Source organism: Bison bison, unplaced genomic scaffold, assembly GCF_000754665.1.
Source record: "Bison bison bison isolate TAMUID 2011002044 unplaced genomic scaffold, Bison_UMD1.0 scf7180017864367, whole genome shotgun sequence".
NCBI lineage: Eukaryota > Metazoa > Chordata > Mammalia > Artiodactyla > Bovidae > Bison > Bison bison.
In genome coordinates, this window is record NW_011494939.1 from 1,081,546 (window position 1) to 1,102,827 (window position 21,282).

General features: G+C 41.9%; 1 pseudogene; it reads right to left on the reverse strand.

Annotated features, from left to right (window-relative positions):
- Positions 1-4,084: 4,084 nt before the first annotated feature.
- The window catches only part of LOC105000034, a 20,084-nt pseudogene continuing 2,886 nt past the window's right edge, over positions 4,085-21,282 (reverse strand).

Below are 21,282 nucleotides of genomic sequence, written 5' to 3' on the forward strand. Positions count from 1 at the left end.
TGTCTTTAGATGTATCTGGTCATTACCTTGGCAACCCTTACAAATGGCAACTGACGTCAAGAAAAGAGGAAAAACACCGCTGAGAGCATACACTCCATGCATTATAGATCATCCTGAGGCCTCAGTCCCTTGCAGGCACTAAATGGCTTTGAGATGAGCACAAGCAATCTCTCATTTTACAAACATTCTTCATAAACTTTTTAAGGACTTAGAGATCTGAGAAGAGCATCTTTGAGTTTTTAATTTAAGCAAAATACAGTTCAGCTATTAGCTTAGGTGTTCTGACTCACGATAACTGCCAAGCCCATTAAAGTGTTTGTCACTAGTAAATCTTAAAAACGAACAGAAGCTGCTTTTTTCTTTTAAGAGTTCCCCCCACCCCGCAACTTTCATTATGAAAAAGTTCAGAGCATCAGAATTTGAAAGAATTTTACAGTGAACACCTGTGTACTCATCACCCAGAGTCCTCCATTACCATTTAACTTTACTGGCCTAGTACATACCTGTCTGTCTGTCTGTATGTCTATCCACCTGTACATTCATCCATCCCCTTATATATACTGTAATCCATCTAATTTTTGATGCATTTCCAGCATCGAAATTACAGACATGAGTGTAGTTCTAGCCAGGAGTTTTAACCACTGGAAAACCAGGGAAGTTCCTATAGGTTTTCTTTTGATACAACATTTACAGTGACATGCACAAATCTTAAATGTACATTTGCCAGAGGTTTGAACAGTACATACAAAGTCCCATCAAGATATACAGCAGTATTGTAATCACAGTGCCCATGTGACTCTTCTCATTTAGTTCCAACCCCCAGCCACCCTCCAGAGGCAACCTCTCTTGTAATTTCTGAATTAGGGCTTTAGCCTAAATGAGGGCTTCCCCAGTGGTAAAGACTCTGCCTGCTAATGCAGAAGCTGCGGTAGATGTAGGTTCGATTCCTGGGTGGGGAAGATCCCTTGGAGGAGGAAACGGCAACCCACTCCAGTATGCTTGCCTGGAGAAATCCATGGACAAAGGAGCCTGGTGGGCTATAGTCCATGGGGTCGCAAAGAGTCAGACATGACTAAGCACACTTACATACTTGACCTAAATGGGAAGGAAATCCAAGGAATAAGGGATATATGTATCCATATGACTGATTCACTTTGCTGTATGGTAGAAACTAACATGACATTGTAAGGCAATTAAACTCCAATAAAATAAACAAACAAAAATAATTTAAAAAAAGAGCCTTGTATTAGGTCTTATTACCTCTAAGAGCCTTTCCTCCTGAACTGTCCTAAGGACTTCATCCGTCCTTCAGATTGCAAGTGTACGTGTTCAGTGACACATAATACTTGCATAGCCAGCATTTACTTTTCTTCTTTTGTAGCTTTCCCCTGACTGCTACCATGTAATCACAAAACCTCTGCTCTAGTAATGAAAGGCAAGATCAGAACAGGCTGTGTAATTGTTTAGACTCAGTGCAAAATGAAAATGCAAGGCCCATGTTCAAAATTAATTAAGAATGTCAACATAGTGACAGCCAAGCATTAAACTAAATACAGGGCCCTTCTAAATGCAGGGCCTTTTCGACTGCCCAGGTTACACACTTGTGAAGCTGGCCCTGGTCAAAGATTGAACAATTGTTACAGTGCCGCCGATTGATCAAAGTGTTGTGCAGCCAAGCTGGGTTGTGGAGCTACTCATTTAGAAGTTGAATGGTGAGCGGAGGTCCGGGAACCTGGCAAAGGGTCAGAGTAATCCACAGCAGAGAAGTACTTGGGGGATTCTAGCAGCAGTTATATATATAACAATATATATGGATGTATCAGGGTTTCAGCCTTGGAGATGGCCCTTCTGCTGCCCTCTGGCTGCAGATGTCCCTGGCAAGTGACTCTGGCTCAGTCTTTCTTTGTAGCCTACTCTCCCTGAGTCATGAAGGAGTCTTGTAACCCAAGCTAGACTAACTGGAGATTTTCCCTATGGTTTTTGTGCTTAGAGCTGCAGAGGCATTACCTTCCCAGCCTCTTCCTTACTTTTATTTCCACACTGTGCCACCTTGAACCAGGGATGGAACCCATGCCCCTTGCAGAGGAAGCATAGTGTCTTAACCCCTGAACCAGGGAAGTCCTGTACTGTAATCTTATAAGAGAACCAAAGTAAGATTTTTCAGGGTTTTGATTAATTTCAGAATTAAGTAGCACAGGTTTTATAGATTTATGGTCCATTTGCTCCAGGCTCTCTACACATAATATTTTTAAAATAAGCTTTGTTTTTAGAGTAGTTTTTTTGTTTCATAGCAAAATTGAGCAGAAAGTACAGAGAGTTCCCATATACCTCCTGTCCCCACATGTGCATAGTCTCCCCCACTATCAACACTGTGAATTAGAGGGGTACATTTGTTATCATCAATGAGCCTACTCATCACCCAAAGTCCATAGCTTACATTAGGGCTCACTCTTGGTATTTTGTATTCCATGACAAATGTGTGATGGTGTGTATCAAACATTAGAGTATAATACAGAACCAAAATCCTCCATGTTCTGCCTGTTCATCTTTTCCTCTCCCCTCTTCCTTGGCAACCACTGATCCTTTCATTATCTCCATAGTTTAGACATTTCCAAAATGTAATACAGTTGAAATCATATAGGATATTACCATTGTAGATTGGATTCTTTCACTCAGTGATGTGTATTTAAGGTTCTTCCACATCTTTTCATGGCTTGTAGCTCATCGTTTTTAAGTGCTGAAGAATATTCCATTGTCTAGATGTGCCATGCTATATTTAACCATTTACCTAATGAAGGACATCTTTGTTGCTTCCAAGTTTTGGCAATTATAAATAAAGCTGCAGAAAACACCTGTGTGCAAGTATTGTGTAGACATAAGTTTCAACTCATCTGGGTAAACACTAAGGAGCCACAATTGGTGGATCATATGCTAAGACTATGTTTAATTTTATAAGAAACTGTCAAACTGTCTCCCAAAGTTGGCTGTACCATTTTGCATTCCCACCAGTAATGAAAGAAATTGCCTGTTGCTCCACATCCTGCTAGTATTTGATATTGTCAGTGTTTTGGATTTTGTCCATTCTAATGCATGTGTAGTGATTTTAATTTGCAATTTTAAATTTAATTTGCAATTTCCTAGCAGAGACATTACTTTGCCAACAAAGGTCTGTCTAGTCAAGGCTATGGTTTTTCCAGTGGTCATGTACGGATGTGAGAGTTGGACTGTGAAGAAAGCTGAGTGCTGAAGAATTGATGCTTTTGAACTGTGGTGTTGGAGAAGACTCTTGAGAGTCCCTGGGACTGCAAGGAGATCCAACCAGTCCATTCTGAAGGAGATGAGCCCTGGGATTTCTTTGGAAGGAATGATGCTAAAGCTGAAACTCCAGTACTTTGGCCACCTCATGCGAAGAGTTGACTCATTGGAAAAGACTCTGATGCTGGAAGGGATTGGGGGCAGGAGGAGAAGGGGACGACGGAGGATAAGATGGCTGGATGGCATTACCGACTCGATGGACGTGAGTCTGAGTGAACTCCGGGAGTTGGTGATGGACAGGGAAGCCTGGCGTGCTGCAATTCATGAGGTAGCAAAGAGTCAGACATGACTGAGTGACTAAACTGAACTGAACTGAACTGAATGATCTATAGTGTTGAACATCCATCTTTTCCTATTCTTATCTTGCATCTGCATATCTTTTTTTCTTTTTTACTGAAAAATTTTTGTTGGCTTTGTTTTAATTTTTTTTTTTTTTTGTGCTGGGTCTTGATTGCTGTGAGCAGGTGCTCTCCGGCTTCTGTGAGCAGGGACCACTCTTCACTGTGGTGCATGGACTTATTGCTGTGGCTTCCCCCATTGCAGAGCACAGGCTCTAGGTGAATGGGCTTCAGTACTTGTGGCACATGGAATCCTCCCAGTCCAGGATTCAAATCTGTGTCCCCTGCATTGGCAGGCAGATTCCTATTTAGCGTACCACCAGGGAAGTCCTGTTGGCTTCTTCATAATTAAATTTTTTCGTTAATATGTATCTGACATATTATATTAGTTTCAGGTGTACTTTCTTGGCCTTTCAGAAAGAATCAGGAATTTATTTGCCAGGAATGATGATCCCATCATACTTCTGCTGAAAGCAGCGCGTGGCCTATGTTCTAAGTCTGTGTTTGTCCCCAATGCGGCCTGTTCTGCCCTTCTGTGATGCTGAAACCTGGCCAACCCAACACCACACATAAGCCCAGACCATAGGCACCGGTGCTTGTGTCACATTTGATTGCCAGATCGATGTGTTCCTGGATCCCAAAGCCATTTCCAGCATCTGAGCAATTCTTTTTTTCTTAATTTACACTTCTGTGCCTTTAGACCTCTCTCCAGGATTTCTTCTGCCTTGGCCACACAATGGATAGCAGTCTTTTCATTTCTGCTGATACCAAAGGACCTGATGGCGTATCTAGCTTTGGAGAACACAGAGGTCTGGCCCGTGGGCTGCTCCTGCCCTGAGGCTGCCCAGGTCAGTTTGTGTCTGCTCTCCCTGCCAGAGATGTTGAGGCAGAGCTTACAGATGGGAAGTCCCCACATGGGGCTCTCCTTTTCACTCTGATTCTGAACTGTGATGGAAAACAGGAAGAGTATCTGTGCATCTTCTTTAGTGAGGTGGCAGGATGTTGGCCCATTTTTTAATCAAGTTGTCTTTTAATTGCTGAATTTTAAAGGTTCTTTGCCTGTTTTGGATAATAGTCCTTTATCAAATACGTCTTTTGCAAACATGTTCTTCCTGTCTGTGGCTTGTCTTCTCATTCTCTTAGTAATGTCTTTTGCAGAGGTATTCTTCTTCTTTTTTTTTTTTCACTCAAGAGATAGTTCAGGGCTTCCCTTGTGGCTTAGTGGTAAGAAATCTGCCTACCAATGCAGAAGACACTGTTTTAATCCTTGGCCTGGGAGGATCCCACATGCCTCGAAGCAGCTAAGCCCATCTGCCACAATTATTGAGCTTGTGCTCTAGAATCCAGGAACCACAACTACTCAGCCCACATGCCATAACTACTGAAGCCTGTGTGCCCTAGCCAACAATAAACAAATAAATAAAAAATTTAAAAAAAAAATCATTTCAACTGAGGGGATGACAAGAAGATCCTTGCCTTCATAAAACATACATTTTAATGGAGAAAATGACAGTAAATAAATAATTGAGTAGACATATGCAGGCATTTATGTGGCGATAGTTCCTGGGGAGAAAATTTAATCGGGGTAAGGAGTTAGAGAGTAACTAGAGAAAAATCACTCTAGCTACTATGTGGACCTCCCTCTGAGCCACCAGGGAAATCCTCACTATGTGGACCTACCACTACTACTACTAAGTCGCTTCAGTCGTGTCCGACTCTTGTGACCCCATAGACGGCAGCCCACCAGGCTCCCCCATCCCTGGGATTCTCCAGGCAAGAACACTGGAGTGGGTTGCCATTTCCTTCTCCAATGCATGAATATGAAAAGTGAAAGAGAAGTTGCTCAGTCGTGTCCGACTCTTCGTGACCCCATGGACTGCAGCCTACCAGGCTCCTCCATCCATGGGATTTTCCAGGCAAGACTACTGGAGTGGGGTGCCATTGCCTTCTCCGCTATGTGGACCTAGCAGAGCCCAAAGTGGAATCAACTGTAGTGGGAGCCAGAACAGGTGGGGAAGCCAGGTAGCCATCTGTTGCATTCATACAAGCTAGATATATGTGGGTATGGACGAGGTTGGATGCTGTGCAGGTGATGAGGAGTATCCAGATTGTTTGTTGTTGTTGTTGTTGTTTTGGCCACATCATGTGTCTTGTGGGATGTGGGATCTTAGTTCCCCAACCAGGAACTGCTGGGCCCTTAGCAGTGAGAGCACCAAGTCCTAACCACTGGACTGTTAGGGAACTCCCTGGACATTAGTTGAAAGTGGAGCTGAATTCTATCCATTAAACCACTGATGTCTCTGTCACACACACACAAAGTGGAGCTGACATACTTGCTTATGGATTGGGTGTAAGAGAAATCAATGATTCAGGGATGAAAGCTAGGTTTGGGCCTAAGCTATCAAGTGAATGGTGGTAAAACTGGGAGGGGAGTAGGGAAGCAGTAGGGAAGGAACAGAATAGGTAGGGACCAGGCCTGGGCATGGGACCCTCAAAATTCAGGGGGCCAACGGACCACTGTGATTCAACTCAAAAAGTTAAGGTTGGTACTAATCAAATGTGTGACTCTTCCACAGAGGAAAGCATGCTGGACATCTTTGCAGGCCTTCCAGATTCTTTCCCCACACCACTCCACCCTGCTCCCTGCCTCCGTACAGACTAATCCATAGTGATTAAGTCAGTGGACTCCAACCTTCTGGTGTCCAGCTGGATTCAGCCGCCGGCAGCACATCAGAAGAAAGGAGGGCAAGGTGGGGTGACTTATTCCCCAGCTCCCTCCCTTCAGTTCCCCTTAGCTGCCTGAGCCCCTCCATGAAAATTTACAGCTCCTGTCAGGCAGGCCTCCACACAGCTGTCTCTCCAGACGCGGTCACTGCCCCCTCCTTTTATCCCTCTATTCCTTGGGTAGAAGCAGCCCCTCCCTCCCCCTGCTGGCCTCAGAGTACTGCTGTCTGTGAAGTGAAGTGTTAGTTGTTCAGTCACATCTGACTCTTTTTTGCCCCCACAGACGGTAGCCTGCCAGGCTCCTCTGTCCATGGAATTCTCCAGGCAAGAATACTAGAGTGGGTTGCCATTTCCTCCTCCAGGGGATCTTCCCGACCCAGGGATCGAACCTGGGTCTCCTGCATTAGAGGCAGATTCTTTATCATCTGAGCCACCAGGGAAGCCCCATTGCTGTCCTTATGCCTTTACAAATAGTCCCTGTAGTGAGCCCTACTTGAATTACTGTAATTTCAGTGAGCCATCTGTTTCCAGTTGAGTCCTTGACTGAATTTAGAACCCTGAGACTGGGCACTTCCCTGGTAGTCCAGTGGTTAAGACTCTGGGCTTCCATTGCAGGAGGTGCAGTTTCAATCCTTGGTCAGGGAACTGAGATCTCACATGCTGAGTGGCACGGCCAGAAAAAACAATTAATTAAAAAACTCCTGAGATTGGATAAGATCACTTAGGGAGTGAGAAGAGATAGAAGAAAAATTTGTGGACTGACTCTCAGGACTATCTAATTTAGAGGCTGGAAAGAGGAGGTGTATTTCCCAAAGGGAGGTCAGAGGGACAGGAAGAAAATCAGGAACTTGTGGTGATGTCTGGGTAGCAGCTCTGGGAAGATAACGTGCAAGAAAGGGCTCTCTTACAGGTGGGTCGGTGGTAAAGAATCTGCCCGCCAATGCAGGAGACATGTCTTGGATCCCTGGTATGGGAGGGAGAGAAACAGAGTAAAAACACCACAGAATACACACAGGCACACACAGTTACACCTGCCTCAGGAACTCTTCTGTGATTACGGCCATGGCAGGAACTATTTTATATTCACCCTAATGTTGAGGACCTGATATCACAGTGGCAGCTTAGTGGTTTTCTGGATGAATAAATGCTTTTTTTTTTTTTAATGGCTTATACACTATGCTTTTTGGTGCATGAAGGCCCCTTTACAGACTTGACCACTAATTCCTTGAATTGCCCTATTATAATATGTCCCTGATTATGCTGTTGTATACTATGTAATGCTTGGGTGTGAATGTACTTATTTTTTTCCTCAAACAGAATTGTATTGAGAAGATAACAACATAAACTCTGCAGAAACAAAGGCTGTGGATTTTTGTCACTTGGGCTCTAGTGCCATCAGATAAATCTATTACTACTGTACTTCTAAGAACAATCCTCTTTGTTTAAAGTGTGAAACTGCTCTTCACTAATATTTTGGTGTCATTCCCAGAAAGCATGCTTCGTGTAATTGGCAAGTTTTTGCAAAGGCTATTCGCTATTTGCAGCCTCTGTATTAGTGTGCTTGACTGATTTCCTCAACTCGGTTTATCCTATCCTGACTCAGTACTGGTGAAAAAAAAATCTTCTACAAAGTAAAATTTGAATCCTGGCTATGCTAACTTCACAAACAGTGACCTTGTGAAAGATCTTAACTGCTGCAAGTCTTAGTTTCCTTATCTATAAAATGGGATTAATAGTACAGTCAATCCTTGTTACTTACAGAGTTCACATTTATTTTTTTTATTCATTTATTTTTGGCTGTGCTGGGTCTTCATAACTGCTTGTGGGCTTTCTCTAGTTGCAGCAAGCAAAGGTTACTCTCTAGTTGCAGTGTGCGGGCTTCTCTTGCTGCAAGAATGGGCTCTAAGGCATGCAGGCTTCAGTAGTTCTGGCACATGGGCTTAGCTGCCGTGTGGCATGTGGAATCTTCTTGAACTAGGGATCAAACCTTTGTCCCCTGCACTGGCAGGAGAATTCTTAACCACTGGACCACCAGGGAAGTCCAAGATTTCATATTTTCTAATTCATCTACTTGCTAGAATTTATCTCTGACTCCAAGATCAATAGTTGAGGCACTTGTGTAGTCATTCACAAGCATGTGCAGTGCAATGAAAAATTTGAGTTGCTCAACATGTGTGTTCTCAGCTCAGTTCAGACTGTAAACAAGTTATCTTTTTATGGTCTATTTAGTGCCGTGTTTTTTTGTGTGTGTGTGTGCTTTTTCTTGTGATTTTGCTATTTAAAATGACTTCCAAGCATAGTGCTGAAGTGCTGTCTGGTATTCTTGGTACAAAAAGGCTGTGAGGTGCCTTACAGAAAAAATACAGTGTTAGATAAGCTTTATTCAGGCATGAGTTATGGTGTGGCTGGTTGGTAGTTCAGTGTTAATGAATCAACAATGTATATTAAATAAGGCATCTTTAAACAGGACAGGGAGCTTTCCAGGTGGTACTAGTGGTACATGTCTCCAATGCAGGAGGCATGAGAGACGCAGGTTCGATCCCTGGGTTGGAAAGTTTCCTGCAGGAGGGGCAGCCCACTCCAGTATTCTTGCTTGGAGAATCCCATGGACAGAGGAGCCTGATGGGCTACAATTTGTAGGGTTGCAGAGAGTTGGACATGACTGAAGTGACTTAGCACGTGAGCATGTGCAGACACAAACTGAACACACATAAAACAAATATATGTTCATTGGTTGATGAAATTGTTGTAATCAGAGGCTCGCAGGAACCTAATCCTGTATTTCCTTTAGGAGAAATGGTTCAGAATAGTAGCTAATTCAGTGTTTGCAGAGACTTTATAAAAGATAGGGTTAGGGTTAGGGTTAGGGTGTACCTTAAAGACCTCGTTTTACCTTGTGTGCTTGCATGCTAAGTCGCTTCAGTTGTGTCCAACTCTTTGCAACCTCATGGACCATAGACCACCAGGTACATCTGTGCTTTTTGCCTTAATTACCTCATTAAAGAATATATCTCCAAATACAGGTACATTCTGAGATCCTGGGGATTAGGACTTCAACATATAAATTTTGGGGGACCCAGTTCAGCTCGTGACACCACCTATCCATCCTCATCTCCCACACCTGCTTCTCTAGCCAGGTTTCCAAACTGGCCACTGATTACTCCGTGGGGTTTCCTTGCCAGGTTTTGGGACTTTGTTCATAATATTGCAACCTTACAGCATCCCCTATTTCTGCATGTCTAAGTCAAATCTACTTTTCAAAGACAAGATTACTGACAAGTGCTCATTAAGGAGGTAATTAAGTTAAATGAGGTCTTTAAGACTCATTGGTCCTAATCCAATATGATTGATGTCCTTATAAGAAGAGAAAATTGGGACAAAGACATGGATACACACAGAGGAAGGACCATGTGAAGGCAGAGATAGAAAGTGGTCGTCCAGCCAAGGAGAGAAGCTGACACCTTGATCTTGAATTTCTCTGCCTCCAGAACTATGAGAAATACATTTCTGTTGTTTACAGTTGACCCTTGAACAATAAGGGTTTAAACTGCATGGGTCCACTTACATGTGTGTTTTTTTCAATAGTAAATACTGCAATAGTACACAATTCCCAGTTGGTTGAATTCCAGGTGCAGAACCACATATACGGATGCATCTTGTGTAAGGAGGACTACCTATAAATGATACCTTGATTTTTGAATGCACAGAGGGTAGGTGCCCCTAATTCCTGCCTTGCTCAAGGGTCAACTGTCTTAAGCTACTCATCTGATAGTATTTTGTTATAGCAGCCCAAATGGACTGAGACACCAGGCAAAGGACTTTGGGTTGGATTCTGTAGTTGGTAGGGATGACTGAATTTTTTAAAGAGTGATCTATGTTGTCCTTCAAGAAAGGAACTGGAACCATTTTCTGAAGAGAATGAACTAAAAATGAAGGCCAAGACTGGAGTGAATAGATTTGAGAGTCATTTGCCTGTGGGAAGCTGGGTAGATGATTACTGTTAGAGAAATTCTTACAGGTTTATACATCTACAGATGAGAATTTTATATTATGGTTTATTGTTGGGCTCTGTTACAAAAACATTTTCAGGATAGTAGTATAATAAGAAAGTTAAAGAGTCTGGGAGAAGACTTGGAAAACATTCTCTAACAAAAAAAATGATACTGCCTGAGTTCTGGAAAATCTTTTGCAGTAGCTTGTTTGAAACTTTTCTGTGGGGCCATGAGGACTCTGAAAGAATTTTGCAGCATTGGCCCCTGAGCATATGTCCTGAGGATATCATTGCGGATATGAAGTACTGAGATATAACTTGTGAAGACAAATAACAGGAGTCTAGCAGACATTCATCTGAGAGTTCTGAGCTGATGTATGTGCCTGGACAAGAGGTAGAAAACAAAAAGTTATTTCAGTTTGTATCTTTTTATTTAATTTTGTTTTTGGCCTTCTGGAATTTGATCAGAAACCCAGTTTCTATGGATACTGAAGCAATGATTGCATGAGTCTGCAAAATAGGTAATAAAAGCCCAAATTAGTATCTATGTTGGTAGTAAGGAGGGTATAGTTTGGAGAAGTACTGTAGGGTGATATTGATATGACATAGTAACTAATTGGACCTGAAGATACAGAGGAGAGAAACTGAGATTTCTCAGAATAACTCGGAACTTGAATTTTGAAAGAGCAGAACAATTTCACTTTTGGACATGGTGAGTATGAGGTGTTTTTCCAACTGGGGCATGTGAATGCAAAAGCCTAGCAGGCCAAAACTGGATTTGAGAGCCATTTGCCTGTGGATGACAGATAAAGCCAAAGGAAGAGATAATCAGGAATCTGCACACTGTAAGAAAGGACAGGTAGATGCTGTGAACAGCTGTTCCCTGGTTGCAGTGGAAGGAAATGGAGACACAGGAGTGGTTGGAGATATTAGAGGAAAACCAGGACACAAACCACCAGGAAAGGAACAAGTGATATGGTTAAGTTTGGAAAGAGACGGATAGATGAAACTGCATAGGAATAGGGTATAAGTAGAGGATGTTCAAGACAGATGAATTTGATTTCAGAGAAGTTAAAGGCTAGCTCATCTTAGGGAACAGGAAAGGAATTTAAAGTAGAGAATGTCTGGGAAAAGGTGCCATGAGGAATACAATAGGAAGTAAATAAAGATGAGCAAGAGGAGTGCTGATCCCACTGAGAATTCAGTTGATATTCTCTAGGGTGACAGTATAAGGGAAAATTGTGTGGTTTCCTGATGTTTCCATTAATGCTTTGCAGCTGTTTTAATCAGCATTTTTTTTTCAGTTGCAAGTGACAGAAATCTCAATTCAAAATAAAGAATAAAGGAAATTTATTGGCTTACATCACAGGAAAGTCTGAAGAGTATAAGGATTTATGGCATGGCTAAATCCAATGCCTCAAACAATGTCATCAAAACTATATTTTACTCTTTGGACTTTCCTGGAGGTCCAGTGGTTAATACTCCCTGCTGCCAATGCATGGGGCATGGGTTTGATCCCTGGTCAAGGAACTAAGATCCCCTCATGCCATACAGCACCACCAAAAAAAAAAAAAAAGAATAGCAATGAAAACTTTTTCTACATTGTTTGCCTCCACTTTCCTAAGTATCCACTGACAGCCCCAAGAATACAGTCTACCTGCTTAAGCAAGTCCATACAAAAAAAAATTCCCTCCCAATTTTCCAGCCAAACCCTGATATAAACTACAGTGTCTAACTTGGGTAATGTGACCAACACTGGACTAATCGCTGGGGCCAAAGGGATGGGATAGTTTGATTGCCTGGGTCTGAGTCATATACTCACCCCTGAAGCCATGAATTACATAAACCCAAAGTGGGAAAGGGGTGGTTTTCAAAGGCATACTGGTTAGGTAAAATACCTGGTCCACTACAGACTGGAATATGAGTGGAGAAAATAGATGGTAGATTAGTATCTGTACAAAAACAACTCCCTAATCTCAAATGCTTCAAGCAACAAAGATCTATTTCTTCTATTGCTCCATGTCCATTGTAAGTTGGCTGGGGCTACTCTTCTCACTCAGAGTGTGTTGTTGGTCATGGAGGCAAAAGGAAAGAAAATATGGCAAAGAAAGCATTATCTCTTTACAAAAATTTTTTATTGTATATTGGAGTACAATTGATTAACAATGTGTTAGTTTCAGGTTTACAGCAAAGTGATTCTGTTATACACATACATGTATTTTTTCTTTTGCAAATTCTTTTCCCACTTCAGTTCAGGTCAGTTCAGTTCAGTCGTTCAGTTGTGTCTGACTCTTTGCGACCCTATGAACTGCAGCACTTAGGTTAATACATAATATTGAACAGTTCTGTGTGCTATACAATAGGTCCTTTTTGGTTATATTATTTTATTTAAAAAATTTTCTACCTTTTTATTTTATATTGCAGTATAGCTGATTAACAATGTTGTGATAGTTTCAGGTGGACAGCAAAGGGACTCAGCTATACATACACATGTATCCATTTCCCCCCAAACTCCTCTCCCATCCAGGCTGCCAGATAACATTGAACAGAGTTCCCTGTGCTATACCGTAGGTCCTTTTTGGTTATCTGTTTTAAATACAGTAATGTGTACAAGTCCATCCCAAATTCCCAATCTATCCCTATCACCAGCCTTCCTGCTAGTAACCATAAGTTCATTCTCTAAGTCTGTGGGTTTGTTTTATAAATACGTTAATTCGTATCATTTTTTAGACCCCACATATGTGATATCATGTGATATTTGTCTGTCTCTGTCTGACTTACTTCACTTAGTATGACAATCTCTATGTCCATCCATGTTGCTGAAATGACAATATTTTGTTCTTTTTTTATGGCTGAGTAGTATTCCATTCAGAGAAGGCAATGGCAACCCACTCCAGTACTCTTGCCTAGAAAATCCCATGGACGGAGGAGCCTGGTAGGCTGCAATCCATGGGGTCATGAAGAGTCGGACACGACTGAAGCGACTTAGCAGCAGCAGCAGCAGTATTCCATTATATATGTACACATCTTCTTTATCTATTCATTTATCAGTTGACATTTAGGTTGAGGAAGCATTATCTCTTAAAGCTTCTTCCTGGAAATGAGACTTTTCATAAAGACATTTTGTTGGCCAGAGCAGAGAGGGTAGAGAAGTAAGACTCTACCAGTTACCTAGACCTAAGAGAACTGGAAGTTTTGCAGATGTCCTAATGATGACCCCAGGAACTACCAAATTTGAAATATTGGCCAAGAGAAGATGGCAGAGAAACCAAGATAAGAGAGAATCTAAAATGTTTGGAATGTCCTGGAGCCACGAGGGAAGGAAATAATGCAAGAAAAAAGCCTGTGGGGTAAGTGACTAGAGAACAAAGGAAGAAGGAAAATCCCATTTGATAACAGTAAGAGAGTGGCAGAAAGCTTGGGGGCTATTATCATATCTCATTTCATAGCTTGTCACAGAAAAGTTTACTGAAACTTGGTAGGGTAGATTGAATTGAAGCTGGACCAGTCTCCTTGCGTGAGCAGATATCAGGGATAAAGATCCAGCTGTTGGCACTGGGAGAACATCTAGCTAGACAGGCAGAACATAGTGGGCAGGAGATACATGAACCTTTAAAATTCAGGGTCCAAGCTAATGGTTAGCCTTAGCATGGATGTGGCTACTGGATTCTAGACAGAAGTAATGTTCCGATTTAAGATGACACAGAATGGCAGGTTTTAAGTGCCAGAAAAACTTGTTACAGATAAAACCCCAGCCCCAAGCTGGGGGAGGAACAAGGTCAGGACCCCTGGAGGCTTGTGGGGACAGAAGACTGTCACAGGTCTTAAACACAAGGGAGCAAGATGAAAACCATTTTTGTCACTTTGTAACTTCTTGACATCAAGTCAAACCTCAGTTTCTAGAACTGAGAAAAAAGGTTAGAGTTCAACCGCAGGAAGGTCTATTTACTTTCAGTTCAGTTCAGTTCAGTTCAGTCGCTCAGTTGTGTCCGACTCTTTGCGACACCATGGACTACAGCAGGCCAGGCCTCCCTGTCCATCACCAGCTGCCGGAGTTTACCCAAACTCTTGTCCATTGAGTCGGTGATGCCATCCAACCGTCTCATCCTCTGTCATCCCCTTCTCCTCCTTCCCTCAATCTTTCCCAGCATCAGGGTCTTTTCAAATGAGTCAGCTCTTCGAATCAGGTGGCCAAAGTATTGGAGTTTCAGCTTCAACATCAGTCCTGCCAATGAACACCCAGGACTGATCTTTAGGATGGACTGAGTGGATCTCCTTGCAGTCCAAGGGACTCTCAAGAGTCTTCTCCAACACCACAGTTCAAAAGCATAAATTCTTCTGGGCTCAGCTTTCTTTATAGTCCAACATACACGACTACTGGAAAAACCATTGCCTTGACTAGACAGATAAAGTAATGTCTCAGCTTTTTAATATGCTCTCTAGGTTGGTCATAACTTTCCTTCCAAAGAGTAAATGTCTTTTAATTTCATGGCTGCAATCACCATCTGCAGTGATTTTGGAGCCCAAAAAAGTAAAGTCAGCCACTGTTTCCACTGTTTCCCCATCTATTTCCCATGAAGCGATGGGAGCGGATGCCATGATCTTAGTTTTCTGAATGTTGAGCTTTAAGCCAACTTTTTCACTCTCCTCTTTCACTTTCATCAAGAGGCTCTTTAGTTCTTAATTTTCTGCCGTAACGGTGGTATCTGCATATCTGAGGTTATTGATATTTCTCCTGGCAATCTTGATTCCAGCTTGTGCTTCTTCCAGCCTAGTGTTTCTCATGATGTACTATGCATATAAGTTAAATAAGCAGGGTGATAATATACAGCCTTGACATACTCCTTTTCCTATTTGGAACCAGCCTGTTGTTCCATGTCCAGTTCTAACTGTTGCCTCTTGATCTGCATACAAATTTCTCAGGAGGCAGGTCAAGTGGTCTGGTATTCCCATCTCTTTCAGAATTTTCCAGTTTGTTGTGATCCACACAGTCAAAGGCTTTGGCATAGTCAATAAAGCAGAAATAGATGTTTTTCTGGAACTTTTACTTTTCCAATGATCCAGCGGATGTTGGCAATTTGATCTCTGGTTCCTCTGCCTTTTCTAAAACCAGCTTGAACATCTGGAAGTTCACAGTTCATGTATTGTTGAAGCCTGGCTTGGAGAATTTTGAGCATTGCTTTTGAGCTTTCCAAATGATGATACAAAGCTTCTCAAAGCCTTTGACCATGGAAGGTCAGGGCAGGATCAATGAGTGAGCATTACTGCACCCAGCTGGCAAGGGGAGAAGGCAAGATTAAGGAATTATATTGGTCCTCAGAAGAATTGTGAGGTTAGAATGTTGGGAAGTTTGTATGCAGCTTTTGAGGTTGATGGTGGTAGATAGGGTAGAGAGAAAGACTAAAATCCTGAAATGATCAAGGAAAGTGGAGTGTATTCTGAATTTCCATAGATAATTAGAGAAGGTGGGGGAAGGGATGTATAAGTGAATGGCTTGGGCTTCCTTCCAAAACAAATATGGTACTGAGAGCAGTGGTGGAGAAAAAGTAGGAAGTAACAATGAAATAAAATATAGCAATGCCTCCTTACCCTGTGAGCAATGAGGAAACACAATGGGATGTGGCCTACATTAGAGATGACAGTGGTATTGGTGGAAAACCAAACTCTAATCATACTGAGTCATGAACTATATTTAAGATAAATCGTGTTCAAGGATGTAGGGGAGCTTGTTGATCCTAGAATGGGGAGTTCCTAATACCCAAAAGTAGATCTTAGTTTTAATTAAAGGTCAGACAGATATGAGAATGGATGGAATTGAAGTATGAAAGAGGGCATCTGGCAGAGAGAATATGTGGTTGTGTAATTACAGAAATAGATCATTACAGAACTGTATTTGCCCTAATATCCTTTTCTGCCTCTTTTCATGGACATAGCTATTTGCCTTTATACTAGTTTTAAACCCCCAAAATATTAATGGTGTTTTCCCATTAGTGAGTTATCCAGGCAAAATTGTAAAATAGATTCAAGTATGTGACTGCATTGGGCTTTGCAGGTGGCTCAGTGATAGAGAACCCTCCTGCCAATGTAGGAGATGTAAGAGACATGGGTTTGATCCCTGGATCGGGAAGGTTCCCTGGAGGAGGGGATGGCAACCCACTCCAGTATCTTGTCTGGACAGAGAAGCCTGTTGGGGTCGTCCATAGGGCTGCAAAGAGTTGGACGTGACTGAAGTGACTTAGCACGCATGTGCATGTGCCTGGATTAGGACAAAATGTGGTCCCCCCAGAGAGGTCTGCATTCTAATCTCTGGACCTTTCCATGGCAGAAGGGACTTTGCAGATGCGATTAAGGTTAGGATCTTGATTCTGGGAGATTATTTTAGATTATCTAGGAGAGCACAACATAATCACAAGAGTCCTTATAAAACAGAGGTAGGAGTTTCAGAGTCAGAGAAAGAGATGTATTGACAGAAGCAGAAATCAGAATGATGTGGGACCATGAGCCAAGGGTTGCAGGCAACCTCTGAAGCTGAGAAGGACAAAGCATGGGTTCTTCCCTTGAGGCTCCAGAAGAAACATGGCGCTGTGAATACCTTGATTTATTACTCGTAAAATTCAGTTTTGGACTTTTGACCTTTAGCAGTATAGGAGAACAAGTCTGTGTTGTTTTTAAACCATCAATTTTGTGATGCAATGTTACAGCAGTAATAGAAAACTAATTACCATCTAAAGACGCGATTTAGGGAAAATCCAGACTCTGACATCCCAATGTCTCAAAAGGCAGGAAAACAAGGGCTAGAGTTAGATGGCAAAATCATGAGAGGTTATCATTTGCCATTCCTCATCTTTAAAATTTAATAGCAGTCATAGCCAAATTATCTCAAAAAGAAATGCAATGACCCTATGTTTATACATAGATTCCAGGGTGATTTGAAGTTATTTTTGTCAGTCTACAAAGAAAACTGGAAATTCTTTGGAAGAGTCAAAGAAAGAGTTCTAAATGACAAAGAGGAGAGAAGATAAAAGAAAACAGTTACTGCATTTTAGAAATACTATTCCATGTGTTTACTTTTTACAAGATATTCTGTACAATTTGTGAGAAAATGAATTCTTAGGAGATCAAGAAAACAACCTGTGGCAATGAATTCTCATAAACTTCATGAAAGAGTATTTTTTAAAGTTTATTGAAACTTCCACACTGTTCTGTAAATTATGCTGTAATGGCATCCTCTAGGTCTTCTGAATCAGTTTATTTTCATTAAAAAATAGCTAGTTTCAAAAGTTAACTTTATTAATATAGACACATCCTCCCCTCTCTCTTGCCCTCTGCACATCTCTTTGTGGATGGTATTAGACGTATGCTGCTGCTAAGTCGCTTCAGTCGTGTCCGACTCTGTGCAATCCCATAGACGGCAGCCCACCAGGCAAGAATACTGGAGTGGGTTGCCATTTCCTTCTCCAATTAGACGTATACTGTGATATAATTTTGATATTTGAAAGTACCTGTGAGGCATTAACTTCAGGGGGCTAATTGGATTTTTCTTAATAACGGATTTTTTCTTGAGTAACAAATACACATTATTCCAAGTTCCATACACTGAGAACTATTTGAAGGGGAATTTCATTTGGCATTGGTTCTGTTAGCCTGTCTGAACTGGTGACCACACAACAGACAAGGCAGGCCAAACATTAAAAAGTTGCAGCCCAGGGTGAGAGCCTAGTTTGGAAAGCGTGAAAAAGTATAGCGTTCAGGAAGCCCAGAGACGTTGGCACTCTGTGAGTTCAGCTGTGCCTGGCTAGCTAGAGGCGTGGGCAGAGTCATGGGAAGGTGGGACCCGAGGCAGTGTGCCAGTCAGAATTTGGATTTAGCCTGGAGATAGAGTTCAGCCAGAGCCTGGGAAGATTAACCCAGCCATCAGTCAGAGCACAATCAGAGTGGCTGTGTCATGGGCAGCTGCTCTCCCCTTCCTGCTCTCGTTTTGAGCCATTTTCCTGGTATAAATGGAAAAAGAATGAGCAGGGCCATCCAAGTACATATTGGAGAATTCAACAGCAGGTTAGATTTGCTGAAAAACAAGCAAAACAACAACAAAAAACCCCTAGTTCCCAGTAGCTATCCACCTTTCTATGCATGATACTAAACACAAAAATTATAAAAGAAATGACTGACGTATTAATATCAATGCAAAAAAGTTTTAAATTTGTGTATATCAGTCAATATTCACAAGTGTGCAAAGACACAGACGTCCAAAATACCTGTAATACGAGATCAAACTATCATTTAATCTATATGAATATTTATAACAGCAGAACATTAGAAATGATTGAAATGTCAATCAATAGGCAATTGCTTAATGATGCACTATCCTTACAGTGAAATTTGAAGGCTTTTTTGTAAAATGTCAAGTAATAAATATTTTGGGGTTATGGGCTATAAAATCTCTTTTGCTACTACTCAATCTGCAGTTATAGCATGAAAATGTCCTTAGAAAATATGGAAACAAAAAAGCATGGAAAACAGTTCATAATGAGGTTAACACTCAACCCTTTTCTCCTGTCAGGACTAAGAAGACCTTCATTTAGCGTTAACCTAATGTGATGGTGAACGTTTTATTATCTCAGGCAGTCTATACGTATTAACCCAACCAAGGAACTTAGTCCATTCAGTTAAAAAATAATAGCATGGAATGTTCCAATAAAACTTTATTTACAAGACTATGTGGGTGATCCACTGGTCATAGTTTACTGACCCTTATTTTAAACAATCATTTTTTCAGATCAGATCAGTCGCTCAGTCGTGTCCAACTCTTTGCGACCCCATGAATCCCAGCACGCCAGGCCTCCCTGTCCATCACCAACTCCTGGAGTTCACTGATGCTGTGAAAGTGCTGCACTCAATATGCCAGCAAATTTGGAAAACTCAGCAGTGGCCACAGGACTGGAAAAGGTCAGTTTTCATTCCAATTCCAAAGAAAGGCAATGCCAAAGAATGCTCAAACTACCACACAATTGCACTCATCTCACACATTGGTAAAGTAATGCTCAAAATTCTCCAAGCCAGGCTTCAGCAATATGTGAACCGTGAACTTCCAGATGCTCAAGCTGGTTTTAGAAAAGGCAGAGGAACCAGAGATCAAATAGCCAACATTCGCTGGATCATTGAAAAAGCAAGAGAGTTCCAGAAAAACATCTATTTCTGCTTTATTGACTAGGCCAAAGCCTTTGACTGTGTGGATCACAATAAACTGTGGAAAATTCTGAACGAGATGGGAATACCAGACCACCTGACCTGCCTGTTTAGAAACCTGTGTGCCGGTCAGGAAGCAACAGTTAGAACTGGACATGGAACAACAGACTGGTTCCAAATAGGAAAAGAAGTACGTCAAGGATGTGTATTGTCACCCTGCTTATTTAACTTATATGCAGAGTACATCTGGAGAAGGCAATGGCACCCTACTCCAGTACTCTTGCCTGGAAAATCTCATGGATGGAGGAGCCTGGTGCGCTGCAGTCCATGGGGTCGCTAAGAGTTGGACACGAGTGAGAGACATCACTTTCATTTTTCACTTTCATGTATTGGAGAAGGAAATGGCAACCCACTCCAGTGTTCTTGCCTGGCGAATCCCAGGGATGGGGGAGCCTGGTGGGCTGCCGTCTGTGGGGTCGCATAGAGTCGGACACAACTGAAGCGACTTAGCAGCAGCAGCAGCAGCAGAGTACATCATGAGAAATGCTGGGCTGGAGGAAGCATAAGCTGGAATCAAGATTGAGGGGAGAAATATCAATAACCTCAGATATGCAGATGACACCACCCTTATGGCAGAAAATGAAGAAGAACTAAAGAGCCTCTTGATGAAAGTGAAAGAGGAGAGTGAAAAAAGTTGGCATAAAGCTCAACATTCACAAACTAAGATCATGGCATCCAGTCCCATCACTTCATGGCAAATAGATGGGGAAAGAGTGGAAACAGTGGAAACAGTGGATGACTTTATTTGGGCCGGGGCAGTGGGGAGAACTCCAAAATCACCGCAGATGGTGATTGCAGCCATGAAGTTAAAAGATGCTTACTCTTTGGAAGGAAAGTTATGATCAACCTAGATAGCATATTGAAAAGCAGAGACATTATTTTGTCAACAAAGGTCCATCTAGTCAAGGCGATGGTTTTTCCAGTGGTCATGTATGGATGTGAGATTTGGAGTATAAGAAAGCAAGCACCGAAGAATTGATGCTTTTGAACTGTGGTGTTGGAGAAAACTCTTGAGAGTCCCTTGGACTGCAAGGAGATCCAACCAGTCCATGCTAAAGGAGATCAGTTTTGCGTGTTCATCGGATGGACTGATGTTGAAGCTGAAACTCCAATATTTTGGCCATCTGATGCAAAGAGCTGAAAAGACCCAGGGTCATTGGAAAAGATCCTGATGTTGGGAAAGATTGAGGGCAGGAGGAGAAGGGGACGACAGAGGATGAGATGATCAGATGGCATCACCGATTCAATAGACATGAGTTTGGGTGAACTTCGGGAGTTGGTGATGGACAGGGCGGCCCAGTGTGCTGTGGTTCACGGGGTCACAGAGTCAGACACGACTGAGCCACTGAACTGAACTGAACTGACATTATCAGAATCTAACAGTTGGTAACCAAAGTGAGTAATCTTAGAGTAGTGTGGTGTAGTGTGATTCTATATAAACTATCAACGGAACGTATGAAAATAATTTCCCACAAAATAAAGGCTTTCCTGTAGTCAGTTTAGGGAGAGCTGGAAGATGGCAGTTGTTAGAATCTGCTTCAAATACTGATGTTTTCACAATTAGTTTCTTCTGTTTCTCATATGTTAAAAAAAACAAAACCAAACTTTGATATCCTTTTCTTGCCACCCAAAAAAGGACGAAAAAAAAAAAAAAAAAAACCTTTCTCC